This window comes from Triplophysa rosa, linkage group LG1 (assembly GCF_024868665.1).
Source record: "Triplophysa rosa linkage group LG1, Trosa_1v2, whole genome shotgun sequence".
Taxonomy (NCBI): domain Eukaryota; kingdom Metazoa; phylum Chordata; class Actinopteri; order Cypriniformes; family Nemacheilidae; genus Triplophysa; species Triplophysa rosa.
Genome location: NC_079890.1, coordinates 100,407 through 118,427, shown reverse-complemented (window position 1 = coordinate 118,427; position 18,021 = coordinate 100,407). Strand labels below are relative to the sequence as shown.

The 18,021-nt window shown below is 37.3% G+C and overlaps 2 long non-coding RNA genes across 2 annotated transcripts; both read left to right on the top strand.

The window, feature by feature from the left end:
* Positions 1 to 351: 351 nt before the first annotated feature.
* Positions 352 to 1,165, top strand: LOC130558670 (uncharacterized). The gene is made up of 3 exons (XR_008963462.1): positions 352 to 414; positions 790 to 832; positions 1,088 to 1,165. It is a non-coding gene; the product is annotated as an uncharacterized LOC130558670 (long non-coding RNA).
* LOC130558675 (uncharacterized) lies at positions 1,160 to 3,504 on the top strand. Its single transcript, XR_008963472.1, has 2 exons — positions 1,160 to 1,244; positions 3,008 to 3,504. It is a non-coding gene; the product is annotated as an uncharacterized LOC130558675 (long non-coding RNA).
* Positions 3,505 to 18,021: the final 14,517 nt, after the last annotated feature.

The following is an 18,021-nucleotide window of genomic DNA, read 5'->3' as shown; positions in this document are numbered from 1 at the left end:
CGTCTCTGTATGCTTTCAAATAGCTCTCGCGGTGCTGTGATGTTTTGTCTGCCGCATGTAGTACAAAAAGCCTACCTTCGAGCACACAGTGTTAATGGATTGAACAAAACAGCGACCATAGATGTAAAGAAACAAAGTTGCTTGTCAGGTTCAGAACAAGCAACCATATTTTTTAAAATAAGCCCAAAAACCCGCAACCCGCAACAAGTGATTTTTTAACGCGACTTGACAGAAAAAGAAGCCCAAGGTCGCGTATTATACTGTAAGCGGACTTGGCAACTATGATCAGGTCGGAATCATAACCTAATTTGGAAACTTGGTGGGAGGAGTCGGAGTTCTGTTCGCTCGTGACGTCAACACGCTCGTGCGTGCACACAACTTTGTGCTGCCAACTTTCGGCAGAGTACATCTGAGGTAAGCAAATGTTTTGATTTTACATAGTTTTTTTATACTGAAATATAATATATTTTACCAATATTTTGTTATCTTAGTTTTAATGTGTTATATTGTGTAGGTTTGAAACGTTCTTGCATCATAATCTTGTAATTTATCGTCGTGTTAGCACACGGCCTGTAGTAAACTCTGAGGTAAATGTTAATGCCGTTTTAGTTGTTTAAAACTGCCACATGCAGCATCGACCACGTGTAAAACTTTATAATTTTCTAAAATTTAAGATGAAAGCGATCACTTATGTCGTACTTATGGCAGCTAGAACATGAAGCACGTAAACTAAATGAGCACACAGATTGTAATTATTTTAGTTATTCAACATTGTCTCTATGTTGCCAGGTTTTTGTTTGTACCTGAAATTTAACCACTTCAGCTCAGTTATGTAAGTAAAAAGTTATCAAGTAATTATTAAAGATCAGTAAACAGTCAGTAATGAAATAAGAACAAATTGCAAATAGAACAGGTACAAATTATGTAAACAGTGTTTTTATTTAAGCGTTGATTCAGTAAACTAGTGAAATAAAACATTGAAGAGTGATCACTGTTGTTCTTAATACATTTGCATCTCACAGAATGTTTTTTATGATTTCTGACTGTGATTTGACATAAAAGCCTGTGATTGTTATTATTTCCTCAGACTGTGTTCAGGGGAAACCTGGAGCCAGTGAACCAGTACACTGCCAATGATGAGGCACGGAGGGCCATCTCCGCCATTCTGAACAACTGCTTCATCAGAGTGTACTGGCACACGTCCAACACACAAGAGCAGGGACCCAGTCAGGGCTTGAACCCTGGTAAGTAGTTTTCGCGGGGAGTGAAAGAGAGATACCCAAACATTAAAATTTGGTCATCATTCGCTCACCCTCCAGTTGTTACAAAACTGTATACATTTCTTTGTTATTCTGAACACAAATTAAGATATTTTAATAAGTTTGTTTCAAAGTCATTTTGGGTCAAATTGGGCCATTCCCATAGTAGGACAAAAGACTACTATTAAAGTCAGTGGTGACCCAAAACGGCTTAGTTACAGACTTATTAAAATATCTTTATTTGTGTTCAACACGACAAATAAATGTATACAGGTTTGTAAGGCTGGTGGATGAGCAAATGATGACAAAATGTTCATTTTTGGATGAACTATTCCTTTAAAATGCAGGAATGAATCCCCTACATCAGGGCTAGTCAACTGGTGGCCCGCGGGCCAAATGCGGCCCGTCAATCATCTTTACCTGGCCCGCCTTAACATTTCAAATAAGTGGAGAGACTTTAAGAACGGTGTGCTTTAAATGCACGTCCTGCTGAGACGCCACATCTTTAAAAGACCAAAACGCTGCTACTGTACATTCAAAACAAAAGTAATTCCCGCGGCTCATAATGTTTTACGTCTTAAGCGATTTGATTGGTCAGTCCAAGAAACTTTGTTATTTACAACGTTATAATCAGCAATGCATTGCACAGCCACAGGCAATCGGTTTGCACAGGCAATCGGTTTGCACAGGCAATCGGTTTGCGCATGTGATAGGTCGCGTCCTAAAACGCGTTTTGTGCCCTTGAGAGTAGTCTAACTGTAGGAAGGGTACACCATGTGAACGGTTGTCTCAGATAAGGGAAACAGTGTTGTTTTTATCACTGCATTCATTATGTATAACGGCTATATTTACGAAAAACAGCTGTTCATCTCCCCCCAGAACTCGCACTATACAAAGGCTCTGCCCTATAAGTGCGTGGGGCGCATGAATGCGATCGGAATTCACCCGAAGATGTGATAATAGCGTTCAGTTTCTTGCACTGATCAATTGACTCACGTTATAAGACGAGAATTTAACGTCACGAGGGGCAGGGATTACTTTTGTGTTGAATGTATTTGCGTTTTTACTTTTATTGATTTAACTTTAATTCATTCATTTTAATTCATTTTCGTGCATGTTTTAATCATGGCCTATAAGTACCAGCAACAAAAACAGTATAAAAGGAACAATACGCAATAAATAACAGAAAAACAAAAGAACAGAAGAAATGAGGATATGGTAAAAAACTGGCCCGCATCCTATTTATACTTTTGGAATCTGGCCCTCAAAGAAAAGTAGTTGTAGCCCTACATTATTGTTCCATGTCGGTACGGCGGTGTCATCAACAACAGCTATTAGTTCAGTTTGGTTCCAATCTGTACACACTACACACAATAGATTTTTGTTCTGTTGCGTAGTTACAGTTATGTGAATAGTCTTGTGACTGCATGAATTTGTAATGGGTTTAAATTCTATGGTTGTTATTGCTGGTCTTTTTTTCTGTGAAACCCAGATGAAGAGATCAAGAGGCCTGACAGATGTTGACCTGCTGATTATTTAGTGTAGAGGTCATTTCAAAAGTGATAAACAAAGTGATAGAAAATACTTATTTTCATGGATGTTAAAAATGTGGAAAGAACTCACTGCATCTCACAGTCAGTTAATGGGCCAACGTTAGCATCCTTACCTAGAAGCACATGCTATGACTTTCTTACCTGTGTTAAATAAGTTAGTAACATCTATTTACAATCTATCTATTTACTTTACAGATGGAGCATGAAGAGAAAGGCCATGGACCACAGCTCTAGTTTTTACGCACCCCCACACACACACAAACACACATTCAGATAAGATTTCTCACTGATTAAATGTTCATATGAAAGTTTGTTACGTTTTGGTGGTCAAGTTATAATTCATTGTCATAAATCTAAATGAAGAGTTTGGTTCCAAAATGAGATAACTACGTTTTAATTTTTTTTTCAAAAATCATGTTTTATTATTGAGCATTCCAATTAATAGAAATCAAAGTGCAGCTGGTTTGTTTTGATTTAAGCTATGATAACTAAAAAAGTACAGCTAACTAACACAAATACATGATAACATAATAAAAGAAGATTTTTGAAAAATTAATGCGTTTTAAAACTCATTAATGTTAATGAGTTTTTAAAAAGCTTTTATAATTAAAATACCTGTTGATTGCACATGTAACTGTTGTATACTTCTTTGTTCCTGGAATGATGTTAATAAACATGATGTTGAAAGAGAAGGTTGCAGCACTGCTCATCTTAAAATAACATTTTAATAACCTAATCTAAACTATTTTTTGTTCCAATCAGTACATTTTTGGTTGCAAGAACGTTATAGAAACATTATGATAACCATAAAAGAACGTTCCAGCAACGTTAAGCAAACTGGACTTTTTTACGTTTTTGCAACATTTTAAATAACGTTCCCACAACCAAAACAGAACGTTTGGAAAACGTTCTGGGAACACAATTTTGTTAGCTGGGATATTGTTTTGCGTCAAAATACCTGACGTCAAAAGGTTGCAAACCAAACCCGTTTTCTCTTTGTGGATGTATTGTAATAATAATAAAAAACTTAGCTCAGTAGGCTATATGAGACCAGTTTTTGATTGCACTTGTGCTTTGTGTTGTCCTTATGTCGTTCCAATTGCTTCCATTGTTTCTCTCATCTGTAAGTCGCTTTGGATAAAAGTATCTACTAAATGTAAATGAAATATTTGTTGTTATGTCCAGTTACTACGGTAGTTTGGATTTTTTATATTATTTATTGTGAAAAGAAAATTAAGGAAAAAGTCAAGCAAATAACAGAAAATACGTTCTTTTTATTTCGTTTCAAGCAAACATATATATCTTTAACAAGACGGTTCAGTTCTTGTGTAACATGTATGAGGCTATAATGTTGAAATAGTTGTGCTTTTTCACCAGGTATTCTCTGTTGGAACAGTTCACCCACAAATGAAAATTATGTCATCATTTACTCACCCCCAAGTTGTTCCAAACCTGTATAAATTTCTCTGTTCTGATGAACACAAAGAAAGATATTTGGAAGAATGCTTGCAACGAAGCAGTTCTTGGCCACCATTGACTAGCATAGTAAAGATTACAATCAAAATTGCCCAGAACTGTTTGCTTTGTACATTCTTCAAAATATTTTATTTCGTGTTCAACAGAACAACCTAAAATGATACAATAATTTTGAGCACAGATATGAAACAAAAGAATTAAAGTGTTTCTCATATGCATTTCAATCATTATTAAAAAAATAAAGCCAGAGAGACGTCGGTTTTGCCGGTTGTTGATTAATACCAGCTGTGAATGTTCACAACGCGCTCACGCAGTCACGTCACAGAAAAATAAGTGGACGGTGTCCCAATGTGAAGTGTGCTAGGGTCCTTCCCAGTGCCCGAACCCGTGTACACGATATACTGATCCAGGACCTCGGGAGCTGAGACGTAGCCTAAGGTGAATTCACACGCGCTCGTAACTTGGCAATAATGCGCTGCACCTGCTGATTCAAGCCCTCTCCTCCTCAAGCTCTGAGTGTTATCCAATAGCGTTTAAGTGAGTCGAAATGAGGTGTCGTGATTGGCTCGTTCACATACCAGTTTATTTAGTGCCGCAGTTTCCCGCCATCGCCCCCTTAACGTTTGAGCGCGAGCATCAGAACACGCAGTTAATTTATAAACGCAAATAAGGTAAGAACAATATTTTTTTAGCTTGAATTTTGAATTGAGCTCCTCGGGTATATGCTACGTGTGTGTTTATGTGTTAAACTGAAGACGCGAGGTTTAGTCTGTAAAAATGACCCGTGTCCTGTTTGTAACGTTAGTTACGTTATTGGGCTATGTGTCGTTTAATGTAGGGCGTAACGTTACTCTATTTGGGTAACTTGTAGATAACTTTTCATATATTAGTATGGTTCGCTGATTTATTAAGCGGTGATCTGAGTTACTGTTACGTTAATGTATTTACTCAAGTTGTGTTTAGACCTTAGAGTTTGTTTAGTTGTATTTACTCTGGAGTTTATCTGTGATGTTTCTCGTTAATGTGAGTTTGACGGTTTGTGGAAAGCCTGTGCATGCTGTAGGTTTTTAATTCAGTGAGTGCTAACGTTGTCGCCATTCAGTGAAGTTGTCTGTAGCATTAGCAGTACTGCTGCGCGAGCACAGATGTCGTGAGTGACGTGTGATTGTTTCATGCGCCTGCATATTCACAAGAAAATCTCGCCGATTCTTCTCTTGCGCGACAATTTTAGGTAAAGTCTCGATTTTTTTATGGATGTACAGATTACGTTTTCCTTTGATGTGACGTGCGTTACGAGTTAAATCAGGACTCTAGTTGGGTGAAATCTGCTGGTGCCAGTGCGACGCTCCACACACATTACATGTTTATCGTCATGTTTCTGGTCACTCACATTTTGAAAGTCTGACAAGATTTTAAAGATGTTTTGTGTGTGTGTGTGTGTGTGTGCGTGTGTGCGCGCGTGCGTGTGCGCGTGTGTGTGCGTGTGTGCGTGTGCGTGCGTGTGTGTGCGTGTGTGTGTGTGCGTGTGTGTGTGTGCGTGCGTGTGTGTGTGTGCGTGCGTGCGTGTGTGTGCGTGCGTGCGTGTGTGTGCGTGCGTGCGTGTGTGTGCGTGCGTGTGCTTGTTCATGTTTGTATATCCCGGTGGGGACCTAAACCTGAATGCACACCAACTCAATGGGGACTCGCGTCACCGTGGCGACCAAAATTGAGGTCCTCATGGGCACAAAAGCTTATAAATGGTACAGAACAATATTTTTTTAAATCTAAAAATGCAAAAAGTGTTCTATGATCTTTAGGTTTAGGGATAGGGTTAGGGATAGGGGATAGAATATACAGTTTGTACAGTATACAACTCATTACGCCTATGGACTGTCCCCACGGAGATAATAAACCAGACGTGTGTGTATGCGCGCGTGTTCATGTTTGTATATCCCGGTGGAACCTGAATGCACACTAGGGCTGCACGATTTGAGGAAAATGTCACATTGCGATTATTGAGGTAAATATTTCGATGTGCAATTGCGATACGATAAACTGTATGTAAAGAGTCAACTTGGTTGTTATCAAAGAAAATACACACACGGATAACTGAAAATGCTGAAAATTGTATTTCTCAACTGAGATATACAGTACAAACTAGCAACAACAACTAGAAATGCACAAAGTTTTCAAATTAAAATAAAATGTTGTAAAATTAAATAACAGTAACATATTTGCATTACTGAATTAAATTAATTAAAAAATATATTTTCTCAACAGTACAGGTAAATAAAACAAATAGAACATAAATACGGATGTACACATTTTTAGGAAAATAATCCCAACAAACGGACATTTAAGCAGGATGTAACGCATACTTGTATAAACTCTTTTGAAAAAACTAGGAGCTTATTGACAAATGCTCTGATTTTAACGCTTACTCTCCCATGTGCTTCTGTTTATATGAGGTAGCTGCAATCTCAACAAACATCTTTTTATTTTCCTCGCATGATCTTGTTTTAATTCGAGACTCTCAGAAAATGCTGGATATTGTGGAAAGATTCGTTTGTTAATACGAGACAGAAAAACTGATATTTTAGCCAAGCGAACTTCTTGAGCAGGCCAGATAAAATTGACCAGATAAAAATAGACAACACTTTCTTTAGAACCCGACTAGACCCGAAACGTCTTGTGCAGCCAAGCAAGATACCTCACGGCGTTAGGATCTATACAGCTGTAAGATGGTTTTTAAGCGCAAAGATAAAAACTTTTGTTGCATGCTGTGTGCGTTTCCCAATAATGTGCAACACACGCCAATTGCTTGAGTTGCTGTCTGTTCATGCTAAATGCTAAAATGTCAATCACTCATGGTATATTAATCTAAGTATGTCTTGTAAAGTTTGGCGTAACAAATATTTGTTGTTTACCTAACATAAAATGTATTTAATTTGTGTCTTTCGGGGCGATTGGTAAAAGCACATTCATTATAAATTACCAGAGACCCGATGCCATATCGGACACGACCTGTGCCCAAGGCATATTTTGTCAACGTTTTAGACCCGAAGCCGCTGGGACACATGACGACCTCTCTAGCATACACCTCAACGCAAGTCAGTTTGCATGGCCGAGCAGTGAAAAAATATATTTAATTACTGTTCAGAAAACAATATGAGTGCTCCATGGCAATATACACAACTATCTGTAGATGTTGCTGTTTGGCGCGTAGTGTTGTCAAAAGTCCCAGTACTTCGGGTCCAAGTCGGTACCTAAAAAAAAAAGTTGTCTGTACCTAATTTTCATAAGACCCGGTAGCACCGACGTATGTTCTGTCTGACAGGTTGTCATGATGTCCGTGATGAGCGGATAAGCGCAGCTCCGATACACAAGAGATGCGTACAGAAATACTTAAGATTCAAGTCATATCATGAAGAAAACGAACAGAGTTTTGTGGTGAAAAGAGGAAACATCCGGATTTAAGTTAACAAGTTCAAGCGGTAAGTTTCAAATTCTGTTGCGTTTGCATTATGAATGTTGTAGCATAAGGTTACATTAAATGAAACGTCCCTGTTTGCGTGTTAATTTGTTAGCGCCAATGCTAATCCAGTCAAGTGTCCTTATTAACCATTTAATGCTTTTTTAACTGTAATGGGGTAAAATAAGTGGGAGGACAGGATGGGGTTTACAGTACCTATTTTATATAGGCCTATCTGAAATCTATGTGCTAGAAAACTAGCATACTAACTGTATGACTAACAATGTGTATGTCTTGGATAGATAACTCTTTTAGGTTTAAAAAGGCACATTTAAACTAAAGAAAAATATATTTGTTGCATTTAATATTTTAATGTACAGTTTCCTTAATGTAAGTAATCTTGTGTAAATGCAGTATAAAAACTGAGGTTTGTTTTAATATTGCATATGCATGTTTGTTCAGTCAGTTGACTTACTGAAGTTTATTCTATTTGTCTTCTACAGCAGCAGACTGAGGAGGATGTTCATCAGCATGAAAGACCCCAGTGAGCACACAACAGTTTCAGCAACAATTAACTTATACTTCATGTATACAAAATGGCATTGCTTTCTATACATTTATATTAACAATGAGCTTTATTAATAAAATTGTGTTTCAATTAGCATGTACTGGTGTCTTGCTTTGGTACCGAAATTGGTACCAATAACCGTGGAATTTTACTGGTATTGGTACCGACTACTGAAATTTTGGTACCGTGACAACACTACCGAGAACCGTGGAATTTTACTGGTATTGGTACCGACTACTGAAATTTTGGTACCGTGACAACACTACCGAGAACCGTGGAATTTTACTGGTATTGGTACCGACTACTGATATTTTGGTACCGTGACAACACTAGCGCATTGTATTTCGTATACTTTTATATTAGGCTATAGCCTTTCTTTTTAATTAGCTTACCCAATACTAATATAACATATCAAAACGAAATTACGATTTAGTATAATAATTTTTAATCTATATGCTCACATAATAAGTCAACATATTGTTAAATTTATGCATTTCAATAAACTGTGAAACTGTGAAATTTTTACATTTGAAAAAATCACACCTTAAATATGCAACCATGTTGAATTGCAGAACCTTAAAATGCGAGCACTGTTAATACAATGCATTTTTTTTCAGTTAGTGCCATGCTGTCTTTTTGCTTCAAACACATTTGTCTCTATTTTACTTCCATATCTGGGTCTCCTCTGCAGCGATGTATTGTGTCCGAAACCTTGGGTCTAGGAACGAGGACATGTTTAGCAGGTCCTGTGTGCCACTGTCTTCATATTTCATATTTCTTGTTGAGGTAGGCCAGAATTTTTGATTTCAGTGATTTGGTCAGATTAGTGTCCTCTTCCTCTTCAGCTAGCACTGAGGTGTTCAGAAGATGCAGAGTAGGTTTCACACGAGATATGCTTACAATATCGTTCACCTGACAGCGTATCCGTGAAGTCCTGGAGTGGGCTGAGTGCCTTATTCACAGATTCCAGGACCTCCAGGTCCTGCCATGTGGGCAGTAGGTACCTTGGACAAGGCATTTTGCTGCTCCAGGACTCTAGCTATCATCTTCTGAGTGGAACCCCTCGCGTTGAGCAGTCTGTCACCATGGCATGCTCTGGGAGGTTGAGTTCTCTTTGGGCTTCCTTCAAGGCCACTCTTTTCTTCCAGCTATGGGAGAAGTGGCCCACAATCTTTCTACATATCCCAGTAGCCCTGCTAATGCATTGTGCATTATCTTTCAGCGCATTTTCTGTGAATGAGAAGAATTTGTGAAAAAAGACAATCTTACTAAAGTGACATTTGCAAAACATTTAATATTCACAGTTTCACACTCTGACAACATGCTCAGTTCCATACTAATGCATAAAACAGTAACACAAAATTATAACAAACAAATACAGTTATTAATATTCATATCAAGTCACTAATCTCAATCTAACGAAAGATGAAAGGAAATAAAATAAAAAGTGCAGTAATTGGCATAGCTGTGGCAGATGTATCCGTTACACAATCATTTTAAGAGTTATGCGTCTTGCTAATAATCATGAAAAATAAAAATAAATTAAATGGGCCATTTCTAGTTAACTTTGACACTCCTATTTCTATACTGTATATTTAGATTTATTCTTAAATCGACGCTAATCGCTGTCCTCTCGAACGTACAGTAGCATCAAATATGAAAATAAGAAATTAATTTAATTTACAGATGGCCAGATGAAGTCTATGCCCAAAGCACTGGAACCTAATCCAGTGATTAAGCGCCACCGCTTTGACGATGTTACTGCCGTTGTCTGTAGTGACAGCGACCTGAGCATTCTCACAGAGGTCCCATGCAGCCAGTGCTTCTTTCAAACCCGCGGCTATGTTCTCTCCCGTGTGGTCGTCAGGGAAATAGGATGTTTGCGGTCAACGGCTTTTCAGTTCAAACTCCTCGTCGACAAAGTGCACAGTTAGGCTAATATATGGCTCCGTCGTCCTGCTTGACCAAAGGTCCGTAGTGGTTGAGAAGAATTTCACCGTAGATATTTCTAGTTGAACCTCACTACGGCACTTATTGTAAAGTTCAGGTATTGCAACTTGAGAGAAATAGTTTCGCGAGGGCAGCTGGTATCTCTTGTCCAATGTGCGAATCATTTTCTGAAATCCCTCTTTGCTAACGGTGTATATGGGCATCATGTCTTTTGCCAAGCAGTGCGTGATGGAGTCAGTGATTTCTTTATATCTTTGCAATGTCTTGTCATATGATGTGACACTCGCAAACACATCTGTAATTATTTGTTGTTTTGTTCTGCTCGCAGGTTTTGCTTTGTTTTGTTCGGTCTCTTTACTACTCTTGGCTTTTACCATCATGCATTCATCATACTTTTCTCTGTGTTGTTTCAGGTGCTGATATAAATTTGTCGTGTTGCCACGTGATGTAGCAACTTTAGTTTTGCAAATTCTGCACAGTACCTCTCTCTGCTCAGTGTCTGATGTCCTGAAGCCAAAATATTGCCAAATAACAGAGGTAGCATTTTTTCTGGGCACTAGTTCAGTGTCGGCCTGCTCCGTATCCATTTTCTCCCATCTCCACACTGCTCACCGCAAGTCACGTGACCAAGCACACGTGCCACCGCCACACAAGACAACTTGTTTTTTTTTTTCTCGCATAGAAAATGGGCATACATCTCTTAGAATGTATGTATTGTCACATCCATGAATGCACTTGTTTCTTTAATGTAATCGCAACTTTTGCCGTCATGTAATCGCATAGGCTGACATAGCGATTGCGATATGATTAATCGTGCAGCACTAATGCACACCAACACATGGGGACTCGTGTCACTGTGGGGACCAAAATTGAGGTCCTCATGGGCAAAAAAGCTTATAAATTGTACAGAACAATATTTTTTTTAAAATCTAAAAATGCAAAGTGTTCTATGATCTTTAGGTTTAGGGCTTGGGTTAGGGGTAGGGGATAAAATATACAGTTTGTACAGTATTAAAAATATTACGCCTATGGACTGTCCCCACGGAGATAGTAAACCAGACATGTGCGTGTGTGTGTAACTGTAACGTTGCTTAGCGGTTGGACCTGAGCATCAATACTTCTCACGCTGTAAAGCGTCTCGCAGCAAGAAGGTCTCTGGTTCGAGCCCTGTCTGGGGCGGGAAGTCTTTCAGTGAGGAGTAGTGTTGTCACGGTACCAAAATTTCAGTAGTCGGTACCAATACCAGTAAAATTCCACGGTTCTCGGTACCAATTTCGGTACCAAAGCAAAACACCAGTACATGCTAATTGAAACACAATTTTATTAATAAAGCTCATTGTTAATATAAATGTATAGAAAGCAATGCCATTTTGTATACATGAAGTATAAGTTAATTGTTGCTGAAACTGTTGTGTGCTCACTGGGGTCTTTCATGCTGATGAACATCCTCCTCAGTCTGCTGCTGTATAAGACAAATAGAATAAACTTCAGTAAGTCAACTGACTGAACAAACATGCATATGCAATATTAGAACAAACCTCCGTTTTTATACTGCATTTACACAAGATTACTTACATTAAGGTAACTGTATATTAAAATAATAAATGCAACAGATAGATTTTTCTTTAGTTTAAATGTGGTTTTTTAAACCTAATAGAGTTATCTATCCAAGACATACACATTGTTAGTCATACAGTTAGTATGCTAGTTTTCTAGCACATAGATTTCAGATAGGCCTATATAAAATAGGTACTGTAAACCCCATCCTGTCCTCCCATTTATTTTACCCCATTACAGTTATAAAAGCATTAAATGGTTAATAAGGACACTTGACTGGATTAGCATTGGCGCTAACAAATTAACACGCAAACAGGGACGTTTGTTTTAACGTAACCTTTAACTTAACATATGCTACAACATTCATAATGCAAACGCGAACAGAATTTGAAACTTACCGCTTGAACTTGTTAACTTAAATCCGGATGCTTCCTCGTTTCACCACAAAACTCTGTTCGTTTTCTTCGTGATATGACTTTAATCTGAAGTATTTCTGTGCGCATCTCTTGTGGATCGGAGCCGCGCTTATCCACTCATCACGTCTTATTGCGTCTATAAAAAGTTTCCGACTGACAACCTGTCAGAAAGAGCATCAGTACCCGGTTGACCCGGTACGTCGGTGGTACCGGGTCTTATGAAAATTAGGTACCGACAACTTTTTTATTTTTAGGTACCGACTTGGACCCGAAGTACCGGTACTTTTGACAACACTAGTGAGGAGTCTGTATGTTCTCCATGTGTCAGCGTGGGTTTCCTCCCAAAGACACGCAGGTTAGGTTGATGGAGGATTCCAAATGGTCCTCCCTTAACTTGTACAAAAATACAGTGCGTGCATAATTATTAGGTGCATTTATTTGATTTCCAGGCACATCTTAATAATTGAAATTAATTGCGTATATAATCGTTTATAAGTGTATCAAAGGCTTGCAGTGAAAACGCTGTGCATAATTATTAGGTACTATTTTTTTTACCGGTTTATTGAGTCAAAGACATTTAATATACACAGAAAAGTCAAAAAAATATTTAATGCCCATTATAAGAATGCAGTACTAGAAATTGCAACATTGAAGCGTGACCAATGGGATGGCAAAATGCTCATTGGGTTAGCAGTCAAACCAAAACAGACAAAGAAAACATAGTTTAACTGCAAAAGAACACAGAAATAATATAATAAGGTGTGAAACCATGAGAAGCCCTTTAGCCTCCAGTGCCACCATTTTTCAGAACTTAAACCTACCCGGAGTCTCCAGAAGTACAAGGTTCTCAGGCTCGCAGAGACTTTGCTAAAGCATCTTAACCCCTCCACACACACACATAATAAGAATCACAAGCTAAAGGGTTTCTCGTGGTTTCACACCTAATTCTTCACATTCATTCTTCATTCTTTTGCAGTTAAACTGTTTTCTTTCTGTTTTTCTTTGACTGCTAACCCAGTGAGCATTATGCTATCCCATTGGTCACCCCTCAAGATTGCAATTTCTAGCATTGCATTAGTGTTGCATTTAATATATTTTTTAATTTTATCTGTGTATTAATTGTCTTTTTGACTCATTAAACCTGTAAAAGAAATTCTGCCTAATAATTCTGCACACCTAAATATAAAGCATTTTTCACTTCAAACCTTTGCTAACTTATAAAATATTATATATATAGTCATTCTTAAGATTGATTTGGTTAGGTATTGGTAAAATGTGCCTGGAAAAAATATGACCAGAAAATCAATGTACCTAATAATTATACAGAAAAGTCTAACAGAAAGCAGAAATAAACGCAACAACAGTCAGTCAGCGTGCAGCATTTATCATGCACGTCAAAGTACAAAGTCCATTTCATACTGCACTTGGCAAAGAAAACTCAATACGAGGGGAAAACATTACTGGAAGTAGAAACAAAGGTGAAACTAACCTCGAGTTGTCATCACGCGGTTTATCAAGTGTCTTTTTTTTTTTCGCAATCGCCGGTTAAACAAAACAAACTTGAGGCGCAGTTGCAAGCGGGTCACTTCGAAACTCAAGCACAAACGTTTTTATCCATCGTTAAAATATCTGCTAACATGAGCTGGTGCATATGAAACAAATCAGCGCTGCCCTGTACAGATTAGAGATGTAATGAAGTGAGTTTGTGTGCACATTAAAATATTGAACCTTGTATGTAAGATGCTTGCATGATTAAAGAAATGTACTACAGTTTATGTGAGATGTCTTTAAGGTTCACTGAATACATTGAATGAATCCCACTACTCGAGCAAGACATTATTGCAGGTTATGTATGTGCGCAGGTGCTGAGCCAATAGCGTTCGAATGTACACAGTAACGGAGCCCTTTCATTGGTTGAATGTACTGAAGAACACTCCCTTTACTTAACGAGTCAATTGAGTCAAAATGAGACTGAATGAACTGGTACATGTTGTTTATGGCCTAATATCCTCTGTGTTGCAACAGTGCATTCATTTAATTGAATTTTAACTGGTTAAAGGTTAACTTTTGTTAATAAACTGTATTTAAAATAGATTCTTTTAAATACAGTTTTTAATTAAATATATATCGAAATAAATATCGTTATCGATCAATATAGAAAAAACTATCGAGTTTACTTTTTTGCCATATCGCCCAGCCCTAGTACATTCCATTGCCATATTAAATTCAAAAGCAATATAATACAAATATATAAATAAGAAACATGAATAAAAATAGAAAGAATAATTTCAAAGGTAAACAACTAACTTCGCTTATGCATGATGCATTTAGTTTATATAAATTAGTTTTAGTTTTTTTTTTTACTATTAAATAGTAATATATAGCCTATGACTTTTATTTTTACAGGTTGTAGTCAATATGTCTTATGTACAGCTGCTTTGTAACTTTGTAAAAAGCGCTATATAAATAAAGTTGAGTTGAGGTTGTCGGAAGACGCTTATTTTTTTTAGTATGTCTGTTTCTTCACTCAAACAATAACATGTTCGTGAATCGTGAAATAAACTCTCAGAGCAACTCTGGAGGTGAAGTTCATGTCCTCATACAGCGCAGACAAATTCATGAGCATCACTGCGTGTAGCATGTTAAACTGTGCAATTCATTCACGCAGAACAAACAGATGACATTTGTAAATAACAATATTCGGCGTCCACAAGTCCGCATGTTTGATGGACTCTAGGCAGCCGCAAAACAAGTTTCACTCGCAAAATAGACTAAAACTTAGTAAATTAGCAGTTCACCATTTCAGTAAGCTATCAGTTATTTATCAGCATGAGAAACACGTGTGAGCATGTGAACAGACTAAAATGCGTGTGTCTGACGGTGAATGCGTGAGACTTGAGAGCCCTGTAACATGAACAGAGTTTAGCGGGCTGTGCGTCAGTAATAACGGTCCGTGGGGAAACGCAGCGCTCCGTGTGTACTGTAGTTAAATGGATTAAATTAGGCTTCGAGGCAACAAAAATTGACTCAATGATTTTTTGTATTCGAATAACTCGAGTTACTCGAGGAATCGTTTCAGCCCTATAATGAAACAAACAAACAAACAAACATCACACCATAAAGCTGATGTGTCTGACTCTGTTGTGTGATGATGAATAACTGAAGTGTGACGTGAACCCATGATCATAACCAGTGAAGAAATAAACCTCAACTCATTCAGTCTTTACTCTTCAGTTTGAGGGCATGTAGATGAATGTTTTAATGTCTCTCTGGTACGGCTGGGTGATGCAGCTGAAAAATGGATCATGAATATGATGTTTTATATCATTCGATAACGATAATTATTGATACATTTTAATAGCCTTTATTAAGACCAGTGGAAAACGTGGTTTGAAGTTTACCACACTCAATTTAAACTGTATTACTGTCAAGTGTTTTGGTAATAAATAGACTTATAACCTAGATAGCATCAGGTTTATTAGGTTACTGTCACTTTAAGAGCTAATGATAATGTTGATACATATCTGCTGTGTCTGAAACCACACACTCCTTCACTATTCCCTATATAGCGAATGACATTTGAGTCCACTATGTGGGGAAGAAGTGAATGAAAATGAGTGAACGATTTGGGGCACTGACATAATATAACCTGCGTCTGACAGCTCTGTCGCGGACATTTGACATAACGGTTATATCACACCTGTTTGGCTTCATGGATTGCTTAATAAAATGGTAAAGTTCATTTTCACCTAATTTGTCACGTTTTTGAATTAGTTTTTAATGAAGAGAGCAAAACAACTGTTTGCCACGTTTATTTACTTTAACCTTTATTACGTTTAATAAAATTATTGAATATTAGGGGTGTAACGATACACTCAGCTCACGATTCGGTACTTATCTCGATGCTGGGTTCACGATACGATAAACATCTCGATATTTTGAACAAAATTCAAAAATGAAACTGAAATTCAAATAACATTTATTTTCAAAATATTAACAATTTCAGTAACTTATTATGTTGCACATACAACTTAATAAAGAATTTTAACATTTTAAGGCTTAATGCATATTTTATATATTATTTTTATATTTTCTATAACACCATTTTATTTTTACACTTTTAAGCCCATTGCACATTGAGTCTGAAAATTGCGTCCAAATTTTCCGCACATTAAAAAATAAATACGACCCCACGTTGTCAATCACATTTACACACTGCCTCCGATATTTTCGTCTGTCATAAAAAAATTCTGACCAAAATTCGGTCGATTTTCTGCATTTTTCGCATCCGTCAAGCATTTTGAGTGGCCTTTTTTAACAATACAGAGACACGGTACAAACGAGAGCCAAATACGAAAAAATGCATACGAAAATTTCGGACTGTATGTGCAAAGACTTTACACTGTATTACTGAAAAATGCTTTGGTTATATAGACTTATCATCATAATCCCACAAATATGAACAATTCAATTTTGAACAACAACTAAATGTTTAAAGTAAGTCTATTTAACAGTAGCATTCAAGATGAAATCTGAATGATCAATAAAAATAAAACACTGTCTTCAACGTATAAAATAAATATGCAATGACTCTAAATAAAGCTGCAAAAGTTTCATTTTCTCTTTAATATGCGACACGGATGTATTAGCAGCGCTCGACATTAACGCTTGTCTGCTTGTCCGGGAAAAGTGAATGTTTTGTGTAGAGATGCACCGATTGCAATTTTCTTTGCCGATTCTGATTTTATTACAAGTGAAACCTGCCGATTCCGATTTTCTATCCACAAACTGGGGCTGGGGGTAAACGATTATTTATTAAACGATTAATCTGGCGATTATTTTATCGATTAGTCGATTAACCTAACGACTAGTTGGGCGATTAATCTAACGGTTATTTTTCTGTTGCTCGATTAATAAAATGTATCGATGATACATAATGTATCTCAAATAAATACCAAAAAAATCTTAAAAAAACACAAAAGCAATGCATATTAGAACAACAGCTATGACAGTGGGGTATTTTAAATCTACTCTTAACCTCATTGCAGTGCTATGCTATAGGGATGTAACGATTCACCGTCAGCCGGTTGAAAATCGGTTATAATGAGCGACGATTCAAATCGGTTGAGGCTTGAACTGAATCGCAATACATTTTTTGAACAGCAGGGGCCGCTATTTTCACTGCAAACCTAAACGTGGATGCTGATATTTCTTAAATGCAAAAAAATCCAAGAAAAGCACAGACAGTATTAGTTTGTTTATATTAAAGAGACTTTTTCTATTATTAATTTGTTATAAAATTGCAGTTTAGTTTTGTTATTTGAAATAAAACATTATTTTATCATACAAAGAAACGTGAAGCATTTAAGAAATAATGCAAGGGACGTTGTTCATTTCTAATTTGTTTCAACTCATTTTTTCAAAATAAATCGTGAGTAAATCGTGAATAAATCGCATCGTGAGATCAGAATCGTGAATCGCATCGTGAGCTGAGTGAATCGTTACATCCCTACTATGCTATGATTAGTTTATTTGAACGCTAACGTGGCTATCTAGCAGCTGTGCACTTTGGTGGTGCTAGGCTAACCAAGTAACCAACGCATCTTGGCTCTCTGTGCAGTTTGTTCGTGCTAGGTTAGTGGCTAACGTTCACGTTAGCTAACGTCAGCTGCTATAGATAGCTGTGTTCTGCAGCCGTAAGCTAGCTTCCATTCAAGCCAACATTAGATGATAACTAACATTAGCTAAACACGGCTGTCTAGGTGCCAGTAGCTACCTAGCACGGGCAAAC